General features: G+C 35.1%; 1 protein-coding gene and 1 pseudogene across 1 annotated transcript in view; one reads left to right on the top strand and one right to left on the bottom strand.

Moving 5' to 3' along the window:
• SYT1 (synaptotagmin 1) overlaps positions 1–27,947 on the top strand; it is a 534,924-nt gene that overhangs the window by 63,263 nt on the left and 443,714 nt on the right. The gene's annotated exons all lie outside the window — the stretch shown is intronic.
• Positions 5,642–5,859, bottom strand: LOC112394430 (uncharacterized; annotated as a pseudogene).

Genomic DNA, 27,947 nt, shown 5'->3' with positions numbered 1-27,947 from the left:
ATATTGGGTAGACCTATTTGTAAAAAAGAACAAAATCCTATAAAGAAAACTGACAGTGAAAAACTGAAGGCGGAGGTGAAAGGAAAAATACAATGGAAATATATCAGAACACATTTTCAAAAAAGACAGAATGCAGCCCTGGGAATAGGGAGGAGAGAATTAAAGAAAAATTAACATGGTAAACGAAAAAGTCAGAAATTGGGGGAAAAAATAGATAGAGCTAATGACTAAGAGACTTTTAGAAATAGCACTAAGCTGTGAAGCCTAAGATGGTCATTAGATTTGGGAAGGGTGATTGAGGCTCTGGCACTCTTACATGCTAAAAGTGACTAAAGGACAGAATGAAAATCTTTTCTAGGACTGTCAAGTTAGCTATGCTATATAGCTGGAGGTTGGAGAGTGGTTAAGGTTTGAAAATAATTAAGTGATATAACCAGGATTTGATCTACTGAATTCGATTTATCTCTTCAGTGGCCGCAGGTTAAAATGATCAACACGTAAAGCTAAGGCGTAAGTTGTCGCGTGAGACATCTAAACTCAGATCCCGGTTCGAGCTTGCTTCTGCCCATAGAATTGAGGACTTCAATCCATGTCTTGAGAATTCCAGTTGGTTACTTAGGAGTGAGTGAACGCGTGTGTGGCCATGATGGATTTATTTATTTCTATCTTAGGAGTTATTTTCATAGTTTTCCTTTGAGAATTCTAACAGACTTCTCTACCAGCTTCAGTTGTTCTGTGTCTCTGGCTGCTGGCGTACGTTCTGTCAACAGAGGTGGGTCAATTTATCTGATATTGCCTCTGCAGAAAAGACAGGAGCTTTGGGGGGCAAAGTGTGCCTATCATGCAGGTAACTTCCCTGATCTAACCAGGTAGAGAACTAAACAGTCAGGAGAGGTAGTGTTGGTAAAAGCAGAATCTTTTCTGTAGCCACCTCTCCTGTCCACGTAGGAATAGCTAGCACAAGAGCCACTTTCTATAAGAATTCCTAACATTTGACATGGCTCGACAAGGATGACTCTGATAGACATTATCATGTCTGAATCTGTGCGTGGCTGAGTCTACCGGTGTGTTTGGACAGCCACTTTCCCTCGCTGCAAAGTATGTCTCCTTTTCATCCTTAGTGGTATTTTGGTGTATGCCCTTGTTTGTGAAATTATGAGAGGCTAAATTTGGTTCTTCCTCCAAATCTAAATATCTTCAGAATATAATCTGAATATCCAAATTTAGGGTTGGGTTGGGTTGGGTTTCCTCTTATATTTATTTTGTTTGTTTATTACCATAATGACTTCCCTAATAATTGTAGTTTGTACCCTAGCCTGAGAGCGGCAACTAGGAGAATATATGCCTGCTGCCTTTATGCTCTCTGTACCTCAGTTTCTTCCTATATATTCGTGGGAGGTATGTCAGTGTTTTTTATTTATCTCATAGGATTATATTGAATGCCAATTAGGTGTATTTTTAAACACTTACAAAGCTATTTGTGTCCCCCAAATTATCTACTCATAAAAATACTAATTTTAAACGGATCCCTGTGGTAATGAGGTTTATAATTAAGCTGTCAGTTTAAAATATTTTGATTTCAGTTTTATTTAAAAAGGAAAATCCAGAGAATGGACTTGAGGACACGGGGAGGGGGAAGGGTAAGCTGGGACGAAGTGAGAGAGTGGCATGGACATATATACACTACCAAATGTAAAATAGATAGCTAGTGGGAAGCAGCTGCATAGCACAGGGAAATCAGCTCGGTACTTTGTGATCACCTAGAGGGGTGGGATCGGGAGGGTGGGAGGGAGATGTAACGAGATATGGGGATATATGTATATGTATAGCTGATTCACTTTGTTATAAAGCAGAAATTAACACACCATTGTAAGGTAATTATACTCCAATAAAGATGTTAAAAATAAAATAAAATAAATAAAGTTTATCATACTAGCAAAAAAAAAAGAGGAAAATCCACTTCAAGTTTGCTATGTGAAGTTTTGAAATTTTGTGTAAATGCTAACATCACATGGAAATCACATTTTGTACAGTTTTATAGCCACCATTTTTTTTTACCTGACTGTTCTTGTAATTTTCTTTTTAGTTGCCTTCAGGGAACAATATGAGAGCTCTACTTAGAGCTTATTTAACTCCTATCAATTCTTATCAATAAAAATCAAAGATTATACAAAATTATACAAACATTCATTTGGATAAGAGGCAGTCCATTGAATTCTGCTAAAACAGTTTTTATATTAAAACTGATTCATTTTATTTCCTCACTTCAGTTATAGGCTACTAAACTCTTACAGCCTTCTGAAACACAAAAATTGAAAAAGTCTTATCCATGTAAAAAAATTTTTTAATTCTACGTAAAGCAAATGTCTGTCATATCAAGATGTCCAAAATTATAAAGCAAATGTCTGTCATATCAAGATGTCCAAAATTATAAAGGTTATCAGGCATCACTCGTGGTAGCCTTGGAAATTATTTGTTTGATTTTTGAGGAAATCCTTTAACCAGTCAAGTTCAGTAATATTTTTAACTTACTTTTCTCTGCATCAAAAGGATATGCCTGTTAAGATATATCTAGGTCATACATAATATATTCATCTGTCTTCTACCACCTCTGTGGGTTGAGATGCACATGGTTTAAGTGAATCTGTGTGACGAATATTAGAACCATCTTGACCCCAGTGTGTCAACTTCTGTGAGTCTGGCGGTTCTCAAAGAATTTGTTGGCTGAGCTATAGAGTCTCTAAGAAACTCTAATTTGAAGAAGGAAGACTAAAGTTTGGGGAGGGAAAGTGAGAAAGGTTGAAAAATACATATAACTTCCTAAATAAAAATTTTGTCATATATCATCAAGAGTAGCCCAGGAAAACCATTCTTATGGCTTCTAAATCCTTGAATCCAGCAATATAAAAAATTTTTATTTTGATTTAGGTTTAAATGTCCAGTTTCTTGAGATGCCAGATTCTTTACAACCTAAACCACTTGTCAAGTTCAGACCACGGGGAAGAATATTACTATTTTTCAAATACAGATTATTAAATCCATTCCATTTGAAAGAGTAGAGATGCAGGTCAAACATCCTCTACTTCATGTTTTGGATCCCCTGGGAGATAATCCAATTTAGGAATTGTTTAATACTTTCTGAATACTTGTCATAAACTTCGATCACAGATACTTCTTCTTAAATCTGCAAGGCAAGTTGTCTTTTTATATGCTTGTTTTGCCTCTTTAAGAGAGAAAAGGGAAGAGAGAGGGAATGGAATTAAGATTTAAAGAAACATGCCTGGTTTGTGTGTTTGGTGCTTTCCAGAGACAGGAAATTTATTAGAAGAAATTGAGGGTAATCTATATTTAAGGGAAGCAGTTTATATGTCTTATGGGCCATGGTTTCCCCAATGAAAGAATGTTTAATACATCTTTATTGAGTAAATAGGCTTGAATAAAATCTATAAATTTATAAAATATTTTTGTTTGATCTTTACGGCAATCCTTTGGGCTGAGTAAAAGCAATATTATATCTCTTTCTGGTGTTGTTGAAAGACCTAGGAGTCATCTGAACAAGCAGGAATTGAGATGTTAAAACCACTGGTTTTATCTCACATCTGGAAGTGAGAAGACCTGTCAAAACATGGGTTAATTGTTTACATGGTAAAACGCTAGATGTTGAAATGAAAAATCTAAAGCACTAAATATGTTAATTATAATTAAATATGAGCTGTTTTTGGAAAAGGTCCACTGAAATTTACTACAGAAAGAATCCAAGACTCTCTCTGATGAAGTTGGTGTACAACCTCTTTCTTTAGAGAATAGTACCAGCACAGGGAGCAGCTGCAGGACCCCCAAATTCTTGGAGGTAAAGAATATCTAGAATTTAGATAGATATTATTATTATATCTATTAATAATAAAATATAATTATTCTGTTTAGAATAATAGAATTTGTGGATTCTAACAGGTCACATCACATGTTGGTAACTGAGGTGTGAAAAAACAAAGGACCATACACTCTGGCTTGTACTCCACAGAAATCACGCCTTACTTGTAACTTTAGATTTGGTTGGATCCTTTTCCAATGAATTAAGGGCAGCAAGCATTAAAAAAAAGCCTAAAATTGAACTTAGACAAATTTAAAATGTAAGATCTAAAGGTGGTACATTCTGGGCCTAGATCATTTGAATTCTGTCTTTGAACAGAAGGGCAGCCATGGGGAAATTAGGCTTCTTGTGATGACATCAGAGACACCTCATCCCCTGGGTGTCAATGGTCACATTTAGAACGTTGCTCTAAAGTCTGATGCAGACTCTCTGCTGATAAGTTTCTGAGAGGCAAGTTTTTGGGTCTCATTGATTTACTGAAACATTCATTCAATTAAGAAATTTTTGAGTTCCTGGAAGGAGCCAGTGGTATGCTAGGCCATACACGTACTACGTAGGCATGGCTCACGTGTGGTGCAACCTAAATTTTGCTGTTTGGTAAAGATAACATTACTTCCGAGAAGGGAGGCTAAATATTATAGAAAAGAACAGAACAGAAGTAGGATGCCTCCATAAAAGGAGGCAAATACATAAGACTGGAAATTGAAGTGTGCGTTCAGTCTGGGTAAATAAAAATATGAGATTAATCGCTCTTATATGGGTAATTAAATGGGGGTTGGGGGAGGTGTTCCCATGATGTTAATCCTTTCTGAGATTAACATGCTTTTATATACTGGCTTCAGTTAGTCATTTGCCAATGAAGGCTTTTAGATAGCATTTAAGAGAAATCTGTACGGGTCAAAACAAAAAAAGAGACAATCTTTCCTAGCAGAGCAAATTGTTAGAGGTAAGAGTATACATAAATTACGAAATTTGCTGTAAAGTCATTCGAAATGGGTGTATTCTTCTGTGGCCACCTTAGCTATATATGTATCTCAGAACAGAGTAAGCCCATCTAGATCATATCATCTAGAAACCAGTATTTGAGTAGCCTCATAAAATATTTCAAAGTATAAAGTCTCAAATTCCCTTTGATGTTAAAGAAGAGAGACACAGTAAATAGGTAAGGTTTTGGATATAAGATAAAGAAAAGTTGGAAGAAAATTATTTCATTATCATCAAAATCAATTATTGAGTTTCACTGTATTTATATCACTTCTTTTAGAGTGGTAAAGTTAGGAGAAAATTTAAACATTTTCTTCTAAGAATGTACAATTTAAAAGGATAATTCTAATATAGAAAAGGTTAACTGATGAATAGAACATATTCTATTTAGGAATGTTTACTTAGATAAGGACAAAGTATTCATATTTCCTTCAATGGTAGTTGAATCAGCAGTATCTCTAAGTTTGCTAATAACTTGAACACTATGATTTTGGACTTGAACCCTAAGGAGTCAAGTTCAAATGATGACTTGTATGTTCTCTATTATTTAGTTGGGAAATTAGACCTGGCTATTTAAGGTTTCTTAAATCATTACATATATGTTATATATTTTAAACAGCTTTCAATATAATTCTTGTGAATTGGCTTTGCAGATATGCCTGTTTATTTTTTTAGATTATTTAGGAGATTATTTAGCATTAGAAGATATGTGTAATTACAATTTTTCCTTATAAAGTAGGCAAACTTTCATGTTTACTAAATAGTAAGAAATATAAATTCTTTATTTATTAGTGAATGTGGAAAATAATTTTCTCTGAATGTAGCCCAGTCTGGTAACTTTGCATAAACAAGCCCTAATTCAAAGCTATTGCAACAGGAGGGAGAGACCGGAACTCAATCTGAGCTCTACTCCAGGGAAAAAAAAGGGCAGGAGAGTTTTCAATTAGCAATAATCACGCCTCGGATAAACCTCATTGGCTACGACACTGCCACTGCGCAAAGCTGGGCAGGAGAGTTTTAAGAGGTGCATGGAGACCTCTAGGTCCGCCTTTGTTTGCTAATTGGATTTACCTACAGGAAAAGGAAGATAGTTTTACAACTTGGAGCAAGGCACCTATCAAATTTAGACTTCTACCTTCCTACAGACACTGAAAGATGGAAGTACTGTCTTCCTGGATGGTTACATTTCAAAGGAATGACTTCCAGGTCTTTGAGAAAGACATCTGTGAGTTGTAAAACTGGCAAGGGCCTTTGAAAGATATTTACATTTCAAAGGAGCAGAGAAGGATTTCACAATGACATGTTTTCTAAAGTAAATGCTCTAAGAAAAGAGAGATCAAGAGCTTAGAGTCAGGAAGATAACTAAAGTTTAGTCAAGCAGAGGGGGACCAACTTGAGCAATATATTATGTCATGATTATGTTATAATTTGGACTTCCTCTCCAAGGTTCTTTGACTGTGGACCTCTGGGTGTGACTCATTTGGACTTCTGGAAAGGGGAAGGAACAATAGGGATGATGCTTTGGTACCCTTCTTTACTCTGTTACCAACTATTTATGTCTTGAGAAGCTGCCTTTGGGGCCTTTAAATTTTATAAGTTGAGAAGAAATTAGATATTTATTCTAGTAACAAACAATAATGAAATAAATTATTGGAATTGCATAGATTATCATAGAAATACGATTAGTAGTAGTATTTTTAGTACTTGTGTTGAACTTAGCCATCACGATGCATAGAAAAGAGATGTAGTTATACTATAAAGATAAGTAAATTTAGGTAAGTTATGCTGAACAATTACTTAAGCAGAATAGCCTTATTCTTATACTAGCAGCTTCTTACCTTCAAACTGGAATTAAAAGAGAAAGTGTTTTTATGTCATTCTGTTAAGGGGACGGTGATAATTATAAATTCTCGTCCTCCTTCAGAACCTTAACCAAAAAGCCTTACTTTCTGGAAAATTCTATAGTCCTATAATGCTGAAACATTATTTAGAATAAAACAACTCATAAAAATGTTGATTAAAAAAAGAACTACGTAGCTAATTCTTAATTCTCTGAAAACTAAAGCTCTCTAATACCTATTTTTTTGAATGCTGTTGCGGGTAATTAGATATGATTTTCCAGTTATTGGGGAAAGAGCAGGTGTGACTGGGATTGCTGAGATCATAATTTTATGGTGTAATGTGATGCTGACCGTGTGAGGGGACGTGAAGATGAGGCAGTTAACAGTAGATGTAAGGATTTGGAACTGGGAGTCTTTGAACTATATTTGAAAGAATCAGAACAAGGGCTTGAAGTCATTTTATTTCTCTTTTTTCTTCTTTCTTTGTTTCCTTCTGCCATTCTTATAGCAGCTGAATTCTTGGGGTCTCTCTCCTCACTCTTCTTTTCCAATGTTTTCCTTCTATTTCTTTCTCCTTTAGCACTGCTCTTTAAGTAAATAGGACACTGAAAGAATATATAACGTCAAACAACCATCAGACAGCAGGTCCTAATCATGCCAGTATTCAGTAAGCCATGTCTGAAGACTACCTTTCCTCTGGGTTTGATAGGATAAAGCTAGTCGTGGAAAAGGAATTGAGAAGTGTGGCTCTACTGATAAGGAAACATCACCATAAACTATGAATTAGCAGCAGGTCACTGGATTTACATCTGGAGTGTTTCACTGCTATTAATAATGCCTTTTTTACTCTTTGACTTCTGTGGACATATCACCTAGGATAATGACCCTCCATCTATTTGCACAGGTGCAAGGAAATAAAAAAAGGTCCTAAAATGTACATACAGACTCACACACACATAAGCATCCTGGGCATACTAAATTATAGAAAAGAATAATTCATCAATAAAGTAAATGTTGTGAAGTCCTGTGATTCATCATTCATGATTCATTCATAACACAAATTAAAAAATAATCTTGAAAGAAGCTGACAGATTGGACCAGAGGCATAAATCTAAGCTATCCAGGCAGTATAACTCTGTACAGTAACATTACGGGAACAGCTGCTATCTTTGTGTAGCTCACACCTAGGTTGTTTTTGTAGACCCTAATGATGACAAAACCAATTAGCAGATTAGAAACTGCCAAAAATCAGGGAGGCCTTGCTGAAGAATCTCTAAAACTGAATAGTATTTTGGCTAATGCTATTCTTTGTTCATCTCAGGATTTATAGAATAAGAATGTTTTGTGTGTAAACATCTGTTGCTTCAGGGGAGCATCCATCATGCAGTTGCCAAATGAGGTAGACATATGTGCATATGGAAAGCCTTAAGATCTGTGGTACTACTGAATTTCTTAACATAGATTAAAACTTCTAATCAGGTTTTTTTTTTAAAGTAAACCTACTCTATAAAATGAACTGTTGAATAGTTTGATGTAAAAGAAAACATTTCAAAGGATATTTCATTTAAATGTAAACTATGCATTATTAAAGAGAATGTGACTTTTCATATTCTTGTTTTTCTAGACACCTGGGATCAAAGTCACCTTTTGAACTTACACAGTAAGCTTCTAAACTTAAATCTTACTGTTAAGGATTTAAGTTCCTTATTTTCACTGTTAAAAGACAAATGCTACCTAAAGCTTTATCTGCAGCATTAATTTTCCTGTAAAGACAGGGGAACTGAATTAGCAGGGGAAAGGGTAGGACTCTGGAACACTTCGGTCGTACCTTTGGAATCAGAGCTCTCAGCAGTTTCATGCTTTGTGGATAATTAAAATCGATACAGGGCTTCCCTGGTGGCGCAGTGGTTGAGAGTCCGCCTGCCGATGCAGGGGACGCGGGTTCGTGCCCCGGTCCGGGAAGATCCCACATGCCGCGGAGCGGCTGGACCTGTGGGTCATGGCCGCTGGGCCTGCGTGTCCGGGGCCTGTGCTCCGCAACGGGAGAGGCCACAACAGTGAGAGGCCCGCGTACCGCAAAAAAAAAAATAAATAAATAAATAAATAAATAAATAAAATCGATACAAAATAATGACACAGCTGGAAGGATCTCCAGATATTTAATCCAGTCCCTTTCCTCCAGGAGAAACTAACTCTAGTCTAAACCAGCGTCCACACAGGCATTCAGGTTACATGAAAGAAATAGGAACCCTAGATTTACTTTCTGCACTTACTATGAACATTGCAAATGTGGCCTGGTAATAAGTGTTCAGAAGGAGATTATTATTATTATTATAAAGACGATGTAAGCATCGTACAATAGCCTTCTGCAATCGCAAGATAATCGATGGAAGGCAGTGATGGCTAAAATGACTGTCATTTTTAGTGTTTCTCATGTCATATCTTAAAAGTCCAGATCAAGTGCTATTCCTCCCTAAAATCTTACTAATCTCCATATCCGTTGGTTATTTAACTTTTGGTACCTATATTTAGTAAGGCTTTAGGATATATACATAAATCTATAAAATGAATATAGATAGCTGTATAAAGTAGCTTTTGACATCTCTGCACCTTAATGAGAAGTCCTTGAATGCTAGTTGCCAGAGCCTAGCACAATGCTCTGTACTTAGTCATTACTCAGCAAATGCTGGTTTTTAATATTTTTCTTCTAAATCCGGTCGAAGCTAGTTTTTCTTTATTGTTCTGTCCTCAGGGCAGGTGAGGACAATCATGAGAAGTGTTGAGTCTCCTGGCTGATTTCAGTTCTCTATTCCAACATTATGTTTCTCTTTATTTCTTTTTTAAGGCGTCTTTGTTTTTTTTTATTTTATAGAGATCAAATATTGTAAGAACATAATAAAACAAATATTTCCAAGTTCCATTAATGTTCCACATTTTTCAAGTAAAACTTAACGTGACGAAGTTAGTCTACAACAAAAGATTTTTAGATGACCTCTTGGAGTTCAATTTTGTTAGGTACACTTTCCTAAAGAAAAAGGCCATGGTTCTCAAAGCTTTTGGTAAATCAGTAGAATTCACAAATTGTAAAGTAACGTGTCAAGTTAGATTAGTGGGTTAGTCCAAGGCATCTACAAAGTTTTAGGGAAACAATGTATTACAATCACTACATGCTTTGAAAAAAATAAATAAAAGGGGACTTTTCATCAATATTCAATATTGGGCCACCATATGGAACTGCACCCTATTCACACTTTTTATGTTTCCTTTAATCCTGCTGTCTTTGACTAGTGGTCAAAATACAAGATTTCTATTACAGAAGATATTTCCCATCAATTGTTATTTCTACAACCAGCTGCCTTCACAATCTCTTTTCTTTATTCTCTGACCTACATTCCACATTTCTTTACAGTATATTCTTTCTTCTTCCTTTAGCTAATGAACTTCCAGTTCCTTCACTTGCCAAGAAACAAAGGCAACTCAAGTGGAGGCTGTACATTCCACTACAGCCAGAAGGGGATGGGGGAGTGGGGAGGTGAGGGCTGAAAGTGGGAATAACATTCTAAATTTCCATGCATTCAAATACCATCACTTTCTTTGTCTGCAAGACCCTTACTCTGCATACACATCCCAGACACACTGTCTTCTAATCATTGAGGACACTGGAATCTGGCTCCCTATCTTCCTTTTGACTCCCAAACCCAAGCATCCTTGTGTATAGCTTCAGTGTCATTATGGTGAACCCATCAATTTATCCCAAGTAATTTTACTGACACTTCACTCAACAAACATCATCAAAGCTCAAGTCCAAAGAAAAGAATGAATCTCTCTCTCTTTCTCTCTCTCCCCCATTCCCTCCATTCAACCTCCATGTTCTTCAACCCTATAATTATCTATTTAATTTTCCTAAAGCACCACATTAATCCATGCAGTCACTGATTCCTATTGCCACATGTTCAGTCTTCCTATTTCTGGTGTTCAAAGACCATCAAAATTGGCCCTCAACCTTTGTCTCTAGACAATTTTTGTTACTTGGGCAAGATTATAACTGATCCAGCAATTCTCCAAATATGCCTAATTTTCTAGAATTCTAAGCTATTCTCATGGCCTCTGTCAATTGTGTCCTACCCTCCCCCACAAAAAAAAACTACTTTCCTTTAAGATCCGAATGGCCAGTAGTCTGTGACCACGCCATATGAAAGTGTCTATGTTCTTCTCAGAAGTTCTGTGGATTGGGTTCCACTGTTTGAAAGCGTTTATTTCCTTGTTTTGTGGTTAACTGTAAATTTATCTCCTTAATTGCCTAAAAGGTAGAACCAGCTTACTGTGTTAGTAAAATAGGGTATTAGTTCCGTGTCTACCTCTAATGAGCTCTTTCTGACTTACCACTTCACCCTACTGAACTACAATTGTATATGTATGTAACAGGAGAATGAGGACATCGATTAAAATGATGTGTTAAATTTTGTATGTGTTCTATGAAATTATCAGAAAAGTGGCCAGAGCGTTCTATGTTTATTATTTCCATATCACTCTCTTTATAGTAGGCTAAAACTGGTAGACATTCAATAAATATTCATTAATATTCATTGAATAAGGAGGAGATATTTACTAATTTTTTTTTAACAGAGCACAATAATTTTTAAGGAGTCAATAATCCACTTAAGGATACAGTTCTCAGTCATCTACCCCTTCTTTTCATCACATCCGTGATTAGATTTCTCCACTAGCTCTGTCTTCTGGACCACATCTTTAGCCTATGGCAAATACTAAAACTAGTATAAAAAGCATGGCATATCAGGTTTGAAAAAACAGACTTCTAAGTTTTAGTGGCAAGTTGTACAATGCCACAGTTTCTTTGAAAAGCCTTTGCAAAACACCTCAATTACACCTCATCATTATGGTTCTTGTGCCTTCCTGGATATTTCTCTAATAAACTATGTAAAACTCACCTTGTTAATCACCATTAACAAAGCTCCATCACATGGTTCATCTTGTTTGAACCTCATAAGAAATCAGAAGTTGTACCTTCTTCCTGTCTCATTGGTTGCCTCAAGTTGTAAATTTTGCATAATTATATAGATTTTTCTTCAAATGATGATATCTTGTAAACATGGCGAGTTATGTCTTCTAGAAGCCCATATCTTCGGGGGGTTTTACATTGATAAGAAACATTGAAAACTTAGTTCATTTTTACAAAGATTTCAGAATTTTAAATATCTTTGAGAAGGGTTATATGCCAACAGATGCTTAATTTTCAGTGTAGCCCACATTATCCAATGCCCAGAGGATGTTTTTTCTTTTTTAAATATTTAAATAACAGTAATATTGGCAAACACCGTCTTCTCCCCCGAGATGTGTAATACAGGAATGATTTGTTGGCTACTAAAGAGATTAAATTTCATTTGTCTTTGCCCTAGAGATAAACACCAAGTAAAAGATGGAAATATTTTTGATAAGTAAGTTATCACAAACAGCATAGTTTCTACTTAAAAAGTAAAAAAAACTAACTCAGCCTCGGGACTCTAATTTTATTTGTGTGCCATCTAATATTTGTAAGTGGACTTCACTTTAAGCTTGTTTATCCTGGCAGTTCAGAATGCAAATATAACAACAAAATTCCCTGGAAAAAAAAATTTCAGCTGATCAAAACCCCTTAAATAATTGTTTAAAAGATAAGTTATTTTCTTTACTACAGTAAGTAAAGTATTATTGTGATCAACATGTGAGAGAAATAAAGTTAATTTATATTAAATACAGAAAGGAATAAAAATAACTCATAACATATTCAAAACAAGAATGTACCTTATTTATAACTAGCTTACCTTATCTCAGTATTTGAATTTTCCTTTGAATATAATTTTGGAGGAATTGCGCTTTTCTTGGCTAAGGTTCTATTTTAAAACACACACATATATGTTGTTGACAATGTAGCCTTCCATCCTAATAACCGAGATTAATATCCAGTGACATAAAAACACTACCAAATGTAAAATAGCTAGTGGGAAGCAGCTACATGGCACAGGGAGATCAGCTCGGTGCTTTGCAACCACCTAGAGGGGTGGGATAAGGAGGGTGGGAGGGGGACGCAAGAGGGAGGGGATATGGGGATATACGTATGCATATAGCTGATTCATTTGGTTATACAGCAGAAACGAACACAACACTGTAAAGCAATTACACTCCAATAAAGATGTTTAAAAAAAAAAAGTACTTGAGATTAAAATTGAATAATTGTGAAGTAAATGTGTTTTTTTCCCCTTAGACTTGGGACATGATTCAGCATTTAAAACTTATAATTCCCCAAAAGATGTTACAGAGACAATTCAGCTGTTGGATTTGTTTCAGAATAAATAAGGGACTTAATATAATATGCATATAATATCCATATGTGTACATACATATAGAGTCTTACATATCTAACCTATGTATCATGTGTTGATATATTTTTTCTTTTTTAATGTGCACAATTTCAGTTCATTCAGTGATATTCTTAGGCAGATGTTACCAATCTCTCCTCTGTTCAGGAAGTGAGATCAGCAGTGCTTATGGGAAACGCACGTGGAACCATCAGTCTTTGGTGCTCATCTAGTCACATTAGCATTGTACCTCACTAATAATGTGGGGTTTGGCACAAATCTAATGATATTAATGGGGAATCACTTCTGTTTGTATAGAGAGAGTAAATGGTGGATAACTGTGCTCTTTCTGCCCTTATTCAATCCTTTGTTCACTCTCCCACAGCCAACATGCCTCCCATATCCCACCTGAAACTGGAGGCAGCCTTTCTTGGCTTTTCTACTTTTTCTAATATTTCTTAGCCTTGTGGGAGAAGATAGGAGGAGGAGGAATAGAAGAAGTCTGGTTCAAAATATGCAGTTTCCTCTTTAATGTCACCACTGGACTTGTTCAAAGAGAAACTCAGATCCTTTTTTTTTCTTTTTTTAAAGTAGTATCCAGACAAAAGTTTTAGGCTGTAACTCAGGTATGTAATGTTACAGCAGCTTTATATTTATATATTAGAGAAATCTGTATATTTATATGTTAGAGAATTCTAACATAAAAACCTTTTAATTTATATTTCAGTAAAATGTCCTTTTAAAAATATTTAAAATCTGAAAAAAATATTTCCCAAAAGATAATCTCTCTTACAAGGAGGGAACACATGTATTCGTTCCACAGGAATTTGCTGGGTGTCTTGTATGTGCCAGGCATCTCCTCACTGGAGATACAGTAGGAAAAGGAGGACGAAGTTCCTTTATCCAGTAATACTTAAAGGGTTAAAGCTTGTATTTATAAGAACTGGAGCTACCCTTAAAACCACTAGACTCAGTAATTCTATAGTGCCCATAACATCTTACACTAAACATGTAGTAAGTACTTTAATGATACATTTCCTCACCAAACTGGAAAGCCATTACATGTTTAGCTAAAATATCTCCACTTTGGAGTGAACAAACAAAAGCACTGGGTTTGATCAAAATGTAGAAAAGAAATATCTATTTGTTATGAATCTGCCTCTTAGTATAAAGGGTATAAGAATTATTTACATCTACTGGAGAGAAAAAAAAACTTTGCAAGTTTTGTTTCCAAAATGTTTCGTGACATTTATTTATTAACTACGAATTGTTTGTATATTGTGATGGACTACCACTTAAGGTGTTTTAGTTGTTGTTTTTACTATTCCTGAAAGATTTGCAGCTAGTTTACCCCATCAGCTTGGTTTCTTTCTCCCCTCTCCTGGAGCCCTAGTTTCCTGGCAAACAGCAGGAATGTTATAGATTTAGGAATTAACCTTCAAGAAGGTGCTTTAGATGGCGATGTCTCCATGTACTGCTCAGTTCTTTAGTCTCTCTTTTGGGCACAACTTGGCAAAGTGAAAATATGCCAAAAGACGGAGAGGAAAGTATTTTGCATTGGAAATTTTTTCTTTTCTTGAAAGAAACATCACTCACATTTACGCTAGATTATACACCACGACCTGGAATTGGAAACCTAGCAGTTGATGAATTGGAACTTTTCTGTGAAACCAGCCAATTTAAGTTAGAGTCATGGACTGTTCACACAGGCTATCAAATTCAAACGGATGGAACAGTGCCTGGCAAAAGTTTGACTGAATCTAGAAAAGAAAAACAGATTCACTTAACAGAAAACGGCTGGTAAGAGATTACAATTTTTAAATATGTACTAAAACTACTGTTGTTCAGGCAGATAATTTCTCAGTGCTAATAGGCCACAGAAAGGCTTGATACAGCCGGTGTAGCTTTGGAGACAGGGATTTTGTTTGGTTTTTGTTTCTATGTTTTATTCAAATTATTGTTGTTCTTTATAAAACTGCTTGGGTCGTTTTTATTAACGTAGGAGAGCCTGGACTTGTTGCAAGAGATATTGTCTAAAGAGTGATAGCACTAAAGACCTTTAGTCCCTATATGGATAAGAGAAAAATAACTAAATTAGGGTAGGTCTTTTTATATAAACCAATCTTAACAAAACAATCTTAGTAAATACTTTAATAAAATATCCTCATAGTCAAGTAGTGTTTTAAAATACCAGCTATACATTTTCAAGTTCATTTTTTTCAGAGCTTTTAAAGAACCATAGAAATACTGTATGTAAAAAATGAATAAATCCAACAGTAGTGATAGAAAAGGATACACATATAATACATGAAAGGTCCTGCAACTTACTTTAACCACCTAACTAAGAAAAGTAAGAACACTATTTCTCAGATAATTTTTTTAAGTCAATATTACTACAACTCACTATATTAAAGGCTCTCAAAATGAGGGAATTAGTCATGGAATAACATTTTCTACAATTAATGACATATTTAATTTTCTTATTTAGTCATATTGCTTTCTTTACTCATAATCAAAATATAATTTAGAGAATGTATTATTTCATCTAGAAATTAACAGCTGGCTTGTAAGAAAGACTTATGTCAGATTAATTACTGCCTTTTTAAATTTTATAATATACTGTGACAGAAAATTAATGATGCCTGCAGTATTTAGCATAGTTCATAACCCACATTTCAATGAAAATATACTGTTATTAATGATAAACATTGCACAGATATACATGAATTGCTGTCCATTTTATGTCTGTTCTGTATAATTCTATGAAATGAAGCTATATTCATTCTGTTTATTAATTTAGGCTTCATGGATTAAAATTTGCATTCATTATATTCATGTGTATATAGGATTATATGAATTTAATCAACTCAAGGCATGACAAGTAGCGTTTGACTGACAGTTTCTTCACGATTCTAATCTGGTCAAGAATTTATTTCCCGTTCATTTTATCATAGACATATGAGCATTTTAAATTAGACTGAACACGTTAGCATTTTAGGTAGTATCCATTCCCTTCATGCTCCCTGTGCCAAAAGCAAGGTAGTGTCCACAGACAGACGTAGACTTGTATAGTGTCCACAGAGAGATGCTTCCATAGCATGCATGCACTGACATTTAAAGCATGATATCTCCAGTTTGGTGTCTCAGATTTACGTTTCTTGCACAGTTTTAGTTAAAATCTCTTTTTCCTGTAATGGATAGCAGGGCCCCTTACATTATAGTGTAGCAGGTGTAAAATTCCAGATTCTCAAATAGGGTCACCTCTTTCGTTTTTAGTCCTACTGAATTCAGTCATTTTCTTTATACCAGTGGCTAGTGATTGGCTATGACGTCTCCAAACCAAGGACTATAGTAATAAGAAAGACATGGTATATCCCTGGACAAATATGGGAACAGTTATTTTTGGAACCATAGGCATAAAAATACTAAAAAGAATGCTTAATAGTTTTCCTGTAGAGGATCCTTTTGGAAGTACAGAATTGCTATGGAATACTTAGAGGAATATTCATAAATAGATTGAATGGTCAAGATTTCTACATTAATAATGAATGTGAAGTAAAGTTATTTCCGTAAAATAACACCAAGTAATATTTGCAGAGCTATGATAATGAGTAAAATGTATCCACTGGTTTCAAGATTGTTCCAAGTGAGTTTAGAAGGTGTGAGTTGTCACAAAATAATACAGCGAAGTTTTCAAAACCTTAAGTAATACCCAGTCTGAGAGACTTCAATCACAACACCATTTCATTTATAATTCACTTTTAAGTGTCTGTATTCCAGAGATTGACTGACAATGGCAGGTGTTTCTGAGTGATTGCTGAAGAAAATATCTAAAATGAGATACAGCAGAAATAAGTCTCTCTAAAAGAAGAGAATTAAAAGCAACCAGGTAGGGAAATGCATTTTTGAGAAAATACAAGAGACTTTCAGATCTCTCTTTGAGGCATATGCCTCACATTGAAAAGGAAGCATTTGAGGAAAGCAGAGATGCCAGAGAGAATAGATAGGGAGTTTCCCTCCCATTAGCCTGAACAGGGTACAGAGGTAGAACTGGGCAACCTAAATTACATTGAATAATCTGAACTATAAAAACCTTTGGGATATGAATTTGCCTCTACTTTCATAGGAACAGAGTAGATGTACATGAAGATTATAATCAATATTTGTGCATAGTGGCAGAATAAAATTATGTTTTCAAAAGTTAGAAATGTTTTAGCATTTTTCTGGGAAGTCATAATTCTCAAAATTTTCAAAAACACAAAGAAAAAAGTAAAGCCTTTCTGGAATGGTAGCTCCTAAAAGTAACTAAAATTGTCAGTTTGGTGTGAATCCTTTCAAACTTTTGACAATATGCAAATATATACGTTTACATTAATGGGTTTTTCTGTAATATCCTTCTGTAGATTAATTTTTTACTCAATCATATAAGGTATAAATTAATGTGTGAATACATAGGAACCTACTTTATAGTTTTGACACTACCATGTTTCATTAAATGGATGCACCATAATTCACTGAAGCTATCCCTTTCTGAAGTATATTCATAATATGATAATATAAGCAATCATAAATTCTAGTGTAATTTAGGTTTTAACACAGTTTCTGATCAACCCCAGTGATGAGAAGGGACTTCCTTCAGTGGAGAACATTCAAAGTGCCAGCCAGTTTCTCATAGTATTTTATGAAATCACAACCACCTTTAGATGTAGAAATCATAAGCTTCATTTCACAGCACAAAACAGTGTGTTTCTGAGAGGTTAAAAAGTTTATTGCAAGACACAGCTGGTTTGGTAAAGAATCTGAAAAAGAATGAATATATGTATATGCATAACTGAATCACTTTGCTGTACACCTGAAACTAACACAACATTGTAAATCAACTATACTCCAATAAAATTAAAAATATATATATAACTTACCCAGTCGTTCAACCAGAAAACTGGTGGGTATGCAGTTATCGCCCAGCCCCTGGGGTACAGGCATGCCAAATACAGAAGAACCCTGTCAAGAAAAGATATCCAAAAAGTATGGGTAGTGTGTCCCTCCCATGTCATACAGGAATGAAGGCCTGCCCAGAGATGAACTTTTTGGTTTCAGGATCCATTTACATCTTAAAAATTATTGAGAATTCTAAGGATATTTTGTTTGTGTGGATTGTAATCTAATACATCAATATTTATGTATTAGAAACTAAACTGAGAAATTTATTTACTGATTCATTTTTAAATGACAATAATAATAAACCCACAGCCAACATTTTTAATTAAAATATGTTTTGTAAAACAAACAAGACACAGAGCTAGTAAATGACAAAGCTAATATTCAAAACCAGTTATGTCTGACTGATTCCCTGTCCTTGGCATGCCAACAAACTGTGAGAAAAATATGTTATTTCATCATGACCTTTTAGTGAGAGAGTTTCATTCTCAAGTTGTTTTCCTTAACTACAGAGCCCTGGATTTAAGAGAATTATTGAACAAAATTGTGCCATTCTTTTTTTCCTCTAACATCTGTACCAGGAAACCTTGTTGCTTAGACCAAAATGGAGGAGCCATTCCACTGTCACCAAAGTACCAACCTACAAATAGTGTCATGAGGATTGATGGGTTTCTGTATCTTTATATTTTATATATAAAGCAACATCACTCATGGACATCAAAGGATAAAGTTCTTTCATCTAATACAATTTTATACTAATTTGGAGGTGGTTGTTTTTAATGGGATATGAGATAATCCTCTATGTAAATAGGTAATGTATTTCATCCAGAATAATAGTGAAGTCCAGATGCTCAATATATGGATTACCTCTTTGCCCTAATTCAGTATAATCCTGCTGGTGTCATAAAGCCTCAAATACACCTTTTTTTTTTATACAAAACAAAGATTTTTCTTTTGGATAAAAAGTTGTCTCCTAATTATCTACAGGTCATTCTATTATGGAACCAGGAACTTCATTCATTGGTTTATTAAGCAATTGTTACTGGATTTGTGCTGAATTCTAGTGATATCAAAATAAATTAGAAAGAGAGTTCATGTCTCCATTCCTCCAGCAACTACCAGTGTGATAAGTAGGGAAGGGACATGAGCAAGGAATTGATACAAAGTATGATACAAAGTAAAATGAGAGCCCAGTGCTGATTTTGGGTCCTAATACAGAAGACATATGAGAAATAGGGTTAAATAAGGTTTCAGGACAACAATATTGTGAGATTTAATATTATAAAAATTTTTAAGCAATTAGGATAATCCCAGGGAAGGGGGGAACGACTAGTTTAAAAAGTACTGTTTAATATGTGATGTCAGTTTGTAACTACATAAACAAAACGTCTGGTTAACGTTAAAATAAGACTGTTTTAGTCTGTGTTATGAGTCCGTGCAGTGAACAAGTTAGTCAACCCCCTTTTTGGCATCGTGTTCAAAACCAAATGAATGACCAGATCTTTTGTTCACCTGAGTGGACCTTTTGCCATCATCTGGTCACAGCCGCCATTGCAGCCCCTAGTGGTTTGGCTACTAGAGCGCTTGCCAGAGCTCATGTGTCATTTAGGATGTCCCCAGCCTCTGCACGTCTGTTTGTTCTAATGACCACCCTCAGCAAGCCCCAGCTTCCAAAGGAGACTCCACTAATTAACTTAGTCAATACAGCATCTGGTAACTGGTTGGTGGGATAAAGAAAAAAGACTCCTAAAGTGAAGGAAGGAAAAATGAATTCTCCAGGCCACGAAGACCAAAATGAAATTACGAGCCATCAACCCAAAGCCATAGAAGCTTGATCATGTACATCAGCCTTGTCTTTGGCATTGCCTGGCACTCCATCCTGGGCCAAAATGTAGATAATTGCAATTATACAATGCTCAGCACTTCAGTTGGGCGGCAGTTTCATAATATAATAAAATTTATCATTTGTAAGCCCGTCTGCTTTTTTTTCTGAAAAAAGCCCGAGAACAATTTGATCTGTCCTGCTAACAGCAGACACTGATGCAGGTGGTTTAAAAACAAAGCATTTAATCGGGCAGGGTTTTACTTAAACTACTTGATGATTCATCATCCAGCCTCTGCTCATTGTCAATTGTGCCTCTCTGAGCTATTATTTATAGAATATTTAAAGAGCCTGGACTACATGTGCCTCTGTCTTGGGTTCTGTTGTACTATAAATTGTAGTTCCAATTTGTTTCAAATGTGGCGTGGATTGTCAGGATGCCATGACTCATGCTTGGTTCAGATGAATACTGTATAGCGGTTATACCGAAAAGCACAGTTTTCACTATTTATTTATTGGCAGTTCTAGAATATTCCTAGACTACAGTTTTCTCAGGTTTCAGCCCCGTAAAATCATTCTACTCCTACATTTCCTTATGTTCATTTTCTTCACAGGGCAAAATTCAATCAATGGCTTAATGAACACTGTGTAGGTTCTGGCCCCCTAAAATGGCCATTGCCATATGAGGTTGCTCAGCACGACACAACCCTTTATCTATCAAGAAAAGAGACCAACATTCGTGGTTTTCCCTAAGGAGACACCATAGATTTCTTGAATCACATTCTGTCTCCTTAGGTACTTTATTTTTCTTTAAGCTAACTATTAAAAACAAAAATCAGAATCAGATGAAAGAAAAATTTAACTTTAAATGACAAAACCAGGAGGACAGAAAATTTTACTTGTCATGCTTAGTCCTTAATAATTGCAATTAAATAGATATTAAGTTTAATTCACCCCCTAGGCTCCCTAAAAGCAGAACAGTCTTTCATCTCTGCACCCTCCACCTTTAACTATGTCCCATAGTAGGGACATAATAAAGATTAGTGGCAGGAATGAATGATTCTAGAAGACAAGTTATGTGACTATATCATTGGGAGGCTGGAGAAAGTTAGAAAAAATAGTAAAGTATAAGAATAGGACTGAAATAGGATGATTTAGAGAAGAGTTGAAAAGGATACATAATTATCCAGCCTAAGAGTCTGCCTCTATCTTATTCCATTTGGGCTGCTACAACAAATCACCGGATGGTAGCCTTTTCACTGTCCTCACATGGTGGATGGGGCCAGGGAGCTCTCTGTGGTCTCTTTTATAAGGGCACTAATCCCATACATGTGGGTTCTACCCTCATGACCTAATCACCTATCCGAAGGATGCATCTCCAAAGACCATCACATTGGTGGTTAGGAATTCAAAATGTGAATTTTGGGGGACAGAAACATTCAATCTATAGCAACCTCCGAATGAACAGCCCCTCCTCAGAGCACATATTGCTCATGTGCAGCTATGGCACCCGGCGCATTTAACTGTTATAGCTCCTAAGGGTGCTTCGATTGAGCGTGTTTATCTTCTCGTTCCTAGCACAGAGTGTGGCATGTGAATGAGTATTCAGAGGGCATTTATGGATGGACTGAACCAGTGCACACCCAATATCATTATCATCAAATCCTAAAGTCTTTCCCAGTTTAAAGAGAATTGAGGTGTTGTGTTGAGAAGTTAGACAAATTGTATAATCCACCAGAAGCAGTGTCTAAAAGAATAGGCATCCAGCAAACACAAATTTTGATGAAATTTGAAAATTTGAACCGCAGTATGAAGTTAAAAAAACTCAAATAGGCTTTGCCAGAAGAAAAAAAGGTTTTTGAAGTTTTTCATTAAAAATTCAAGAAGAGGTGAGAGAGAGTCATGGACATATACACACTAACAAACGTAGTAAGGTAGATAGCTAGTGGGAAGCAGCCACAAGACACAGGATATTAGCTCGGTGCTTTGTGACAGCCTGGAGGGGTGGGATAGGGAGAGTGGGAGGGAGGGAGACACAAGAGGGAAGACATATGGGAACATATGTATATGTATAACTGATTCACTTTGTTATAAAGCAGAAACTAACACACCATTGTAAAGCAATTATACCCCAATAAAGATGTTTAAAAAAAAAAAATTCAAGAAGAAAAGAAGGTGGGGCATGGAGAGGGAGAAAAAGAAGTAGGAAATATGAGGGAAGAACCAGAAAGAGTGAAGACAGTGGATCAGATTTTTCATTAGGTCTAGCCTGGTTTGCTTTGGACCCTTAACCAGGGATGATTTTTACCTATTCAATTTTCAAAAGCAATCCTTAATGATATTTCAATAATATTTTAGTTATATTTTAGAGTCAGTGCTATCCAGGAGGATTATTCAGATTTACATGGCAAACAAAGGTACTTAATAAAAGTCTTGGACTACTTGGAGAATCAGAGAGAGATTTCCTCTAGCTGCTTCATTTGTAGCCTTAGAGAAATAATGCATTAATCTGCAATTAGATCATGTCATCTTTCAGGATGTTTAGCTAAGGTGAAACGTGTAATTAGACATTTTAAACTGCATGTCACCACCCACAGGGTTGACACATGTTGTTTTCTCTTCGGTACAGTTCTGTGTAAGGATTCACTCAGTATATCCAGAAGTCACCTTGACCATGAAAATAAGGCTCCTGCAAATTACAGCTTCAGAATGAAATCAAACGTTATCTTCCATTACTTGTGTATTCCAACTTGAATGAACATGCATTTGATAAATAAATTTTTCATTTTGCTTACTTATTAATTTAACATACATTTTATATTTGAGGATAGCTTAATAATTATCAAAATGACTAGCAGATAATGATTAAAAATAGTCCCACATGTACTCGGTCCACCTTTTATTATGGTAGGTATAGGCATGGAATAGAGGCTTTAAAAGAGAGAGAGAGAACATATGTAAATATCTTCTTAATATTGAACCCAGTTGAGTTTCCTCAGTTTGTTGTACATGTGATAATTGCCCTGGAGCATTTTTTTCAATAATGGCATGTTTGTTATTATAAATAACTTTATATATGTATTTTATCACTTGGGATTTTTGTAAAATATTAGCAGGTGAGGGAAAAGAAGTAATGTAACCCATCTCTAAGTGTATAATAATGAATGCTAAATGTTAAAGACATATCTGCTAAAATACACTTAAACAAATGCAGTATGGCCTGCTTTATATTTCTCTACCCTTTTATTGCGATGTTAATCAGGAATTTAAATTTTATTTTTAGGCATGGTATCCTGAGTACTATGTGAAAAGGAAGTGATGATGGAATTTTTATTTTAGTGTTAACAGCAGTTTTCAAGAGGCCTAATTAAAATCTTTATCTGAACCTTGAAGATGGGAAGGCTGTGTGAATGCATGCACTGAGTTCATATGCCTTTTGAGATTTTCTTTTCAATTTTATAGTATAAAATTTCTAGTTTTTTTATACTTTCTCCTATAAAAGCAGTAGTTCTTGTTATCTTTAAATACTGCTTTCACTTAAAATGACAGTTCAACAGAGTTTCTAAAATATTTTGAAATACTTTAAGAGGGAAAAACCTACTTTTCCAATTGTTTAACAATAAGATAGGAGTTCCAGTAATTTTAGGAGTTGCCTAGCCGCTATACATATTAAGGTGATGTCTGGATGCTTAGCAGGATCATAATTCAGAAGATAAGAAAAGTGTTGCTTATTTAATTTTCAAGTCCACCATTCAGGTTATGTCAGTATATCTTGAGTGGGGTAATACTGGTTGGTCCTCAGGGAGAAATAAATGCTTATTGGTTGTATAGGTGTTTATTCAGTATCTTTAGTAGACTTAGTGTCAATGAACTATACCTTTATAATGACCAGGAAGAAAATAATCTTTACTTGACCATTACCTAAAAGTTTTATGGGACCATGCATTTTATTTTCTGCCAAGACGTTGTGTGGGTATATGTAGGTAAAGACTGGGGATGGGGTGGGGGGAGGGCAGGGGTGAGAAACACTGAAATACAATGTCTGTTGGCTCTATGGTTACCTAGCAGATAAATTGCATCTTCTTATGTCTTTCAAAGTTTCAAGGTCAAACATCTATTAAGAGTAATATTTTTCTTTGGCTGAAAATCAGTGAGTTGATCAGCATAGGATGGGGTGGTGTAAGACTAGTGGTGCGAGTCAGAATGGAAACTCCTATAATATGAGAAATTTTGTGTTAAGATGAAATTGCTTTACTCGTTTGAACTTAGGTCTTATTTTTCTGAATGAGGATGTGGTGTGTAGGGATTTGCGAGGAAGTGCCTTGGTAATCATGGAGTACTAACATTGCTGGAAGGACTGGTTTTGTGTGTATGCTTGTATGTGTTTAACAAATGTGAAATGACATTCTGAGAGACAGCTGGAACAATTTAATACAAACATTAATGCAAAGTGCGCAAAGATTTTGGAGGCATACTGCTTGAGTTTGAATCTTGGCTGCTCCACCTGTTTTTTCTGTGACAGGCTACTTATGTAACCTACTTGCACCTCAGTTTCCATCTCTGTAAAATGGGGATAATAACAGCAGCTACATTATTAAATCGGCTTGAGGATTAAGTGAGTTAATAGCCCACTCCCTCCTCTCCTTAGAAAGGAAAATTCAGGGGTTTTTTTTGTGTTTTTAAAGGATGTATCCTAAATACCCAAAACAATGGTGGCAATCATTTAAAATTGAAAATACCTATCAGAAATGGAGAAAAAATGTGTTTCTTAAACCACTGGCAAGGACATTTATGCATAGGCTTTGTGTTTTAGTAGCAGCTTACTCCAAGTTGCCTGTGTTACTTACTGAGATTTGACCTCTTATATAGTTGATAAATTAATCAGTAAAGAATAATTACAGAACACTGAAAAGATACAGATTATCATCAGAATCAAAATTTGCCTATTATGGTGAGTTTCCTTCAGATATTCATGGAGAAAATATTGTCTTAATATCACAGTTTAGTGGACTAAGAAAGTTGGAGGGATTTTTGTTTGTTTTGTTTCTTAATGACAGACACCTTAAAAGATTTTATTGTTGTTCAGGACCATGAAGTCCATTATGGTAAAAAGCTAATCATTTCTTGAGTAATTTTTTTTTTTTTTTTTTTTGCTGAATACTAATATCAGTTTAAGTAAGCTTGATAGCCAGCCTTGATCACGATTGATTACACAGCATTTGAACTCATTGGTCTAGTGCTAACGGTAAATCTATTTTGTACTGTGTAACCTCTTAAATACCCTTAATTAAACTGTCTTTGCTCCATGGAGTGTCACCTGCTTGTAGACCATCAAGAGATCTCTCTCTTCATAACTGCCCCTTCATAACTATCACAGTGCCTGGCACAGAGCAGGCTGTCAGTAAATGGTGGTTAGATGAACAAATCATACTAAATGAAAAGGTGTCAGTCCATTTCAATTTCCTTCTACTTTACTGTGCTTAATTTTAAGGCATAATAAAATTGATAGTAAGACCTGCAGTAAAGGCACAGTGGTGGGAAGCCTAGGAATTGAGGTACCATCAGTTATATGGCAATAAAGGACGGTCATCCCTTAGACGTGGCTCAGATCTATGGAAATTGACAACTAGTGTAGAGAATTGTATTATTGACATTGCCTACACCTGGGTAATATGACTGCTGAAGCACTAACTGTGTTCAAGCACTGAGCTCAATACTCATTTCAACTAAGAAAACTCTGTGGGGTTGATTTTATTAATTGTATTTTGCATCTAAAGGGACTCAGAAATGTTAAGTCATTGGCTCATGGTCACACAGCCAGTAGGTGGGTAGAGACCAGAATTGGATCCTGTGTTTTTCCACATGAAAAGCCTGTATTCTTTGCTTTTCTTTGGGAGTCAGAATACTCTGAGCTGGCCCAAATAGACTACACGTTTTCTTTGACTCAAATGAGTCATATGTACAATGGATAAAATAACAAAACACTGAAGATCTTAATATTGTAAGGTATTTCAAATAATACTCCCCAAATAAATATGAAAATCCTGCAAGATGTGGCAAAGCAGTAACCATTATACCATATTATTTGGTTAAGAAATCATCTAAAAATTTAAAGTCAATTTAGTCAACCTGCATTTTTATTTACATTCTAGTATTCACATAATTTTCGTTTCCCTCAATTTACTCTTATCCCCTAAATCCTTACGTAGCTTCACTTGAGATCATAGCTTCTTCTAATTCTATTCAAGGTGTAACTTTTCAGGAAAAGAAAAGCCATTTTTGAGTGTACTTTTCATCTTTCCTTGTGAAGAAAGTTATAATTAGAGATAAAGTTTGATCTCCCTTCTCCAAGTACCCTTTAATAAATGGATTATGCTTCTGAGGCCCAGATAGTTCCAAACCACAAGAGCCCTGCATACAGAGCTGTCACTGAGAAACCAAGGACGCAATAGATACTTCAACTTTCTCTTTTTAATTTAGTTTACAAATCCAAATACAGCAGAAGTTTGTTGATCACTTCCTTGCCATATTTTTGTTTGTATTTTTCTGTTTCTACATTCCAGTGTTAGAATTTGTACCTAGCCCCTACCAAGCAAGTTCAGGAACTTACCAAAGATCATTCAAAATACTATGTATTATTCTTTCTAGTGATTGAGTTTTATTACTTGCAGCTATAATTTAAGTAAAGGAAAGTGCACTATGCTTTGATATCATTTTGTATCTTTTGTGCCAGTGTGAAAAACATTCAAGATCCCTTTAACATCAATTGAGAAGAACATTTATAGGACCAAAGAGTCTGTTGTGTATAACATATTTGAAATTATTTTATATGTAAACATTTATTCTTATAATATGCTAATTTTGAACTTTAGTCTCTTAATTGTTCAGCAAATCATTCAATTTATTTAGTTAATTTTTTTTTTAACAAACTGATAGCTGTATATATTAACTAGTATAAGTATTGTGTGGAGGTTAAGCAGTGTTCCAAAGTACTGAATCAGTTGGAAGAAAGATTTTCTTATTAAATATTTGTGTTACGAATATATTTGGAATAAAATTATATGTAACTAAAAATGCAATATTTTAAGATGTTTGCTTAGAATTATGAAAATTATAATCTTACTTAAGAGCAATTATAATCAAAAAGCTTCCTCACAAGAAAATACTGGTTTTAATATGCTTCAAACACCCTTTAATCCTTCTGCCCCCATCTGTTATTACAAACATGTTGCTTGTGCTACCTTAATATGTAAACGAGGGTGTATTCCATTAGAAGGACTTCTTTTCTATATGAACACAAAAGAGAGAGGTTAATAGATGCAATAATTCTGATGGATGATTCTTATAAGAGGCCCCTAAAAAGAAACAATCAATCAAACATATAGGTTCTAGCTCTTAATTACAGAACAACAGATGTCAGGGCTTCTTAAGAAAATGTGTGCCCATCACAGAATACTGCTGAGTTCTACCCTGTTTGAAACTAATAAAAACACAGTTGCAATGCCAGCTATGTAAGCTAGGGAGGAATTCAGTGGGAAAGTGAGATATCAGAAATGCTTTCAATTCCTTTGAAATTGTAAGTGCATTTGAATGTTATGCCGTGAGCAGGGAGGCTGCATGAAGTGATTCTGTTTCTAAAGGTAGTTATAAAGAATCTGAACTACAGGATTCAAGAAACAGAGAAACACTACTGGTGATTTTGAAAAGCCGTGTAAAGCTAAAGTTAGGAAGAACTGCATTCCAGAGTGGTTTAAAAATGGCACATGATTTCAGAGTAATTTAAATATTTTTAAACTCATATATACTTGATTTTACAGTCTAATAGTTAATATCTTAGTTTTAAAAAACAATAAAAAGGCAACTTCACTACTTCCATGCTTTGTTGGGAGTTTTGCTTGTCATGGAAGAAAATAAAAGAAGAAAGTAAAAGAGAAAATCTTAACAGTTCGTGTTTCAACCCTGTTCAACTCCATTTTTTGAGAGTTTTTTCTAACCTTTAGCCTTTCTAGATTTTCTCTTAACAAGCATTTTAAGTAACGGCATGAATTTTAGGAATTCTCAAAATATTTTCTGCTATAATTTAAATATATACAGAATCTGGCAATACAGTGACCTGTTCATTTCTTGAGTGAATA

This window comes from Neophocaena asiaeorientalis, unplaced genomic scaffold (assembly GCF_003031525.2).
Source record: "Neophocaena asiaeorientalis asiaeorientalis breed wild unplaced genomic scaffold, Neophocaena_asiaeorientalis_V1.1 scaffold134, whole genome shotgun sequence".
Taxonomy (NCBI): Eukaryota; Metazoa; Chordata; class Mammalia; order Artiodactyla; family Phocoenidae; genus Neophocaena; species Neophocaena asiaeorientalis.
The sequence above is the reverse complement of the archived record's forward strand: the minus strand, read 5'-3'. Positions and strand labels throughout refer to the sequence as shown.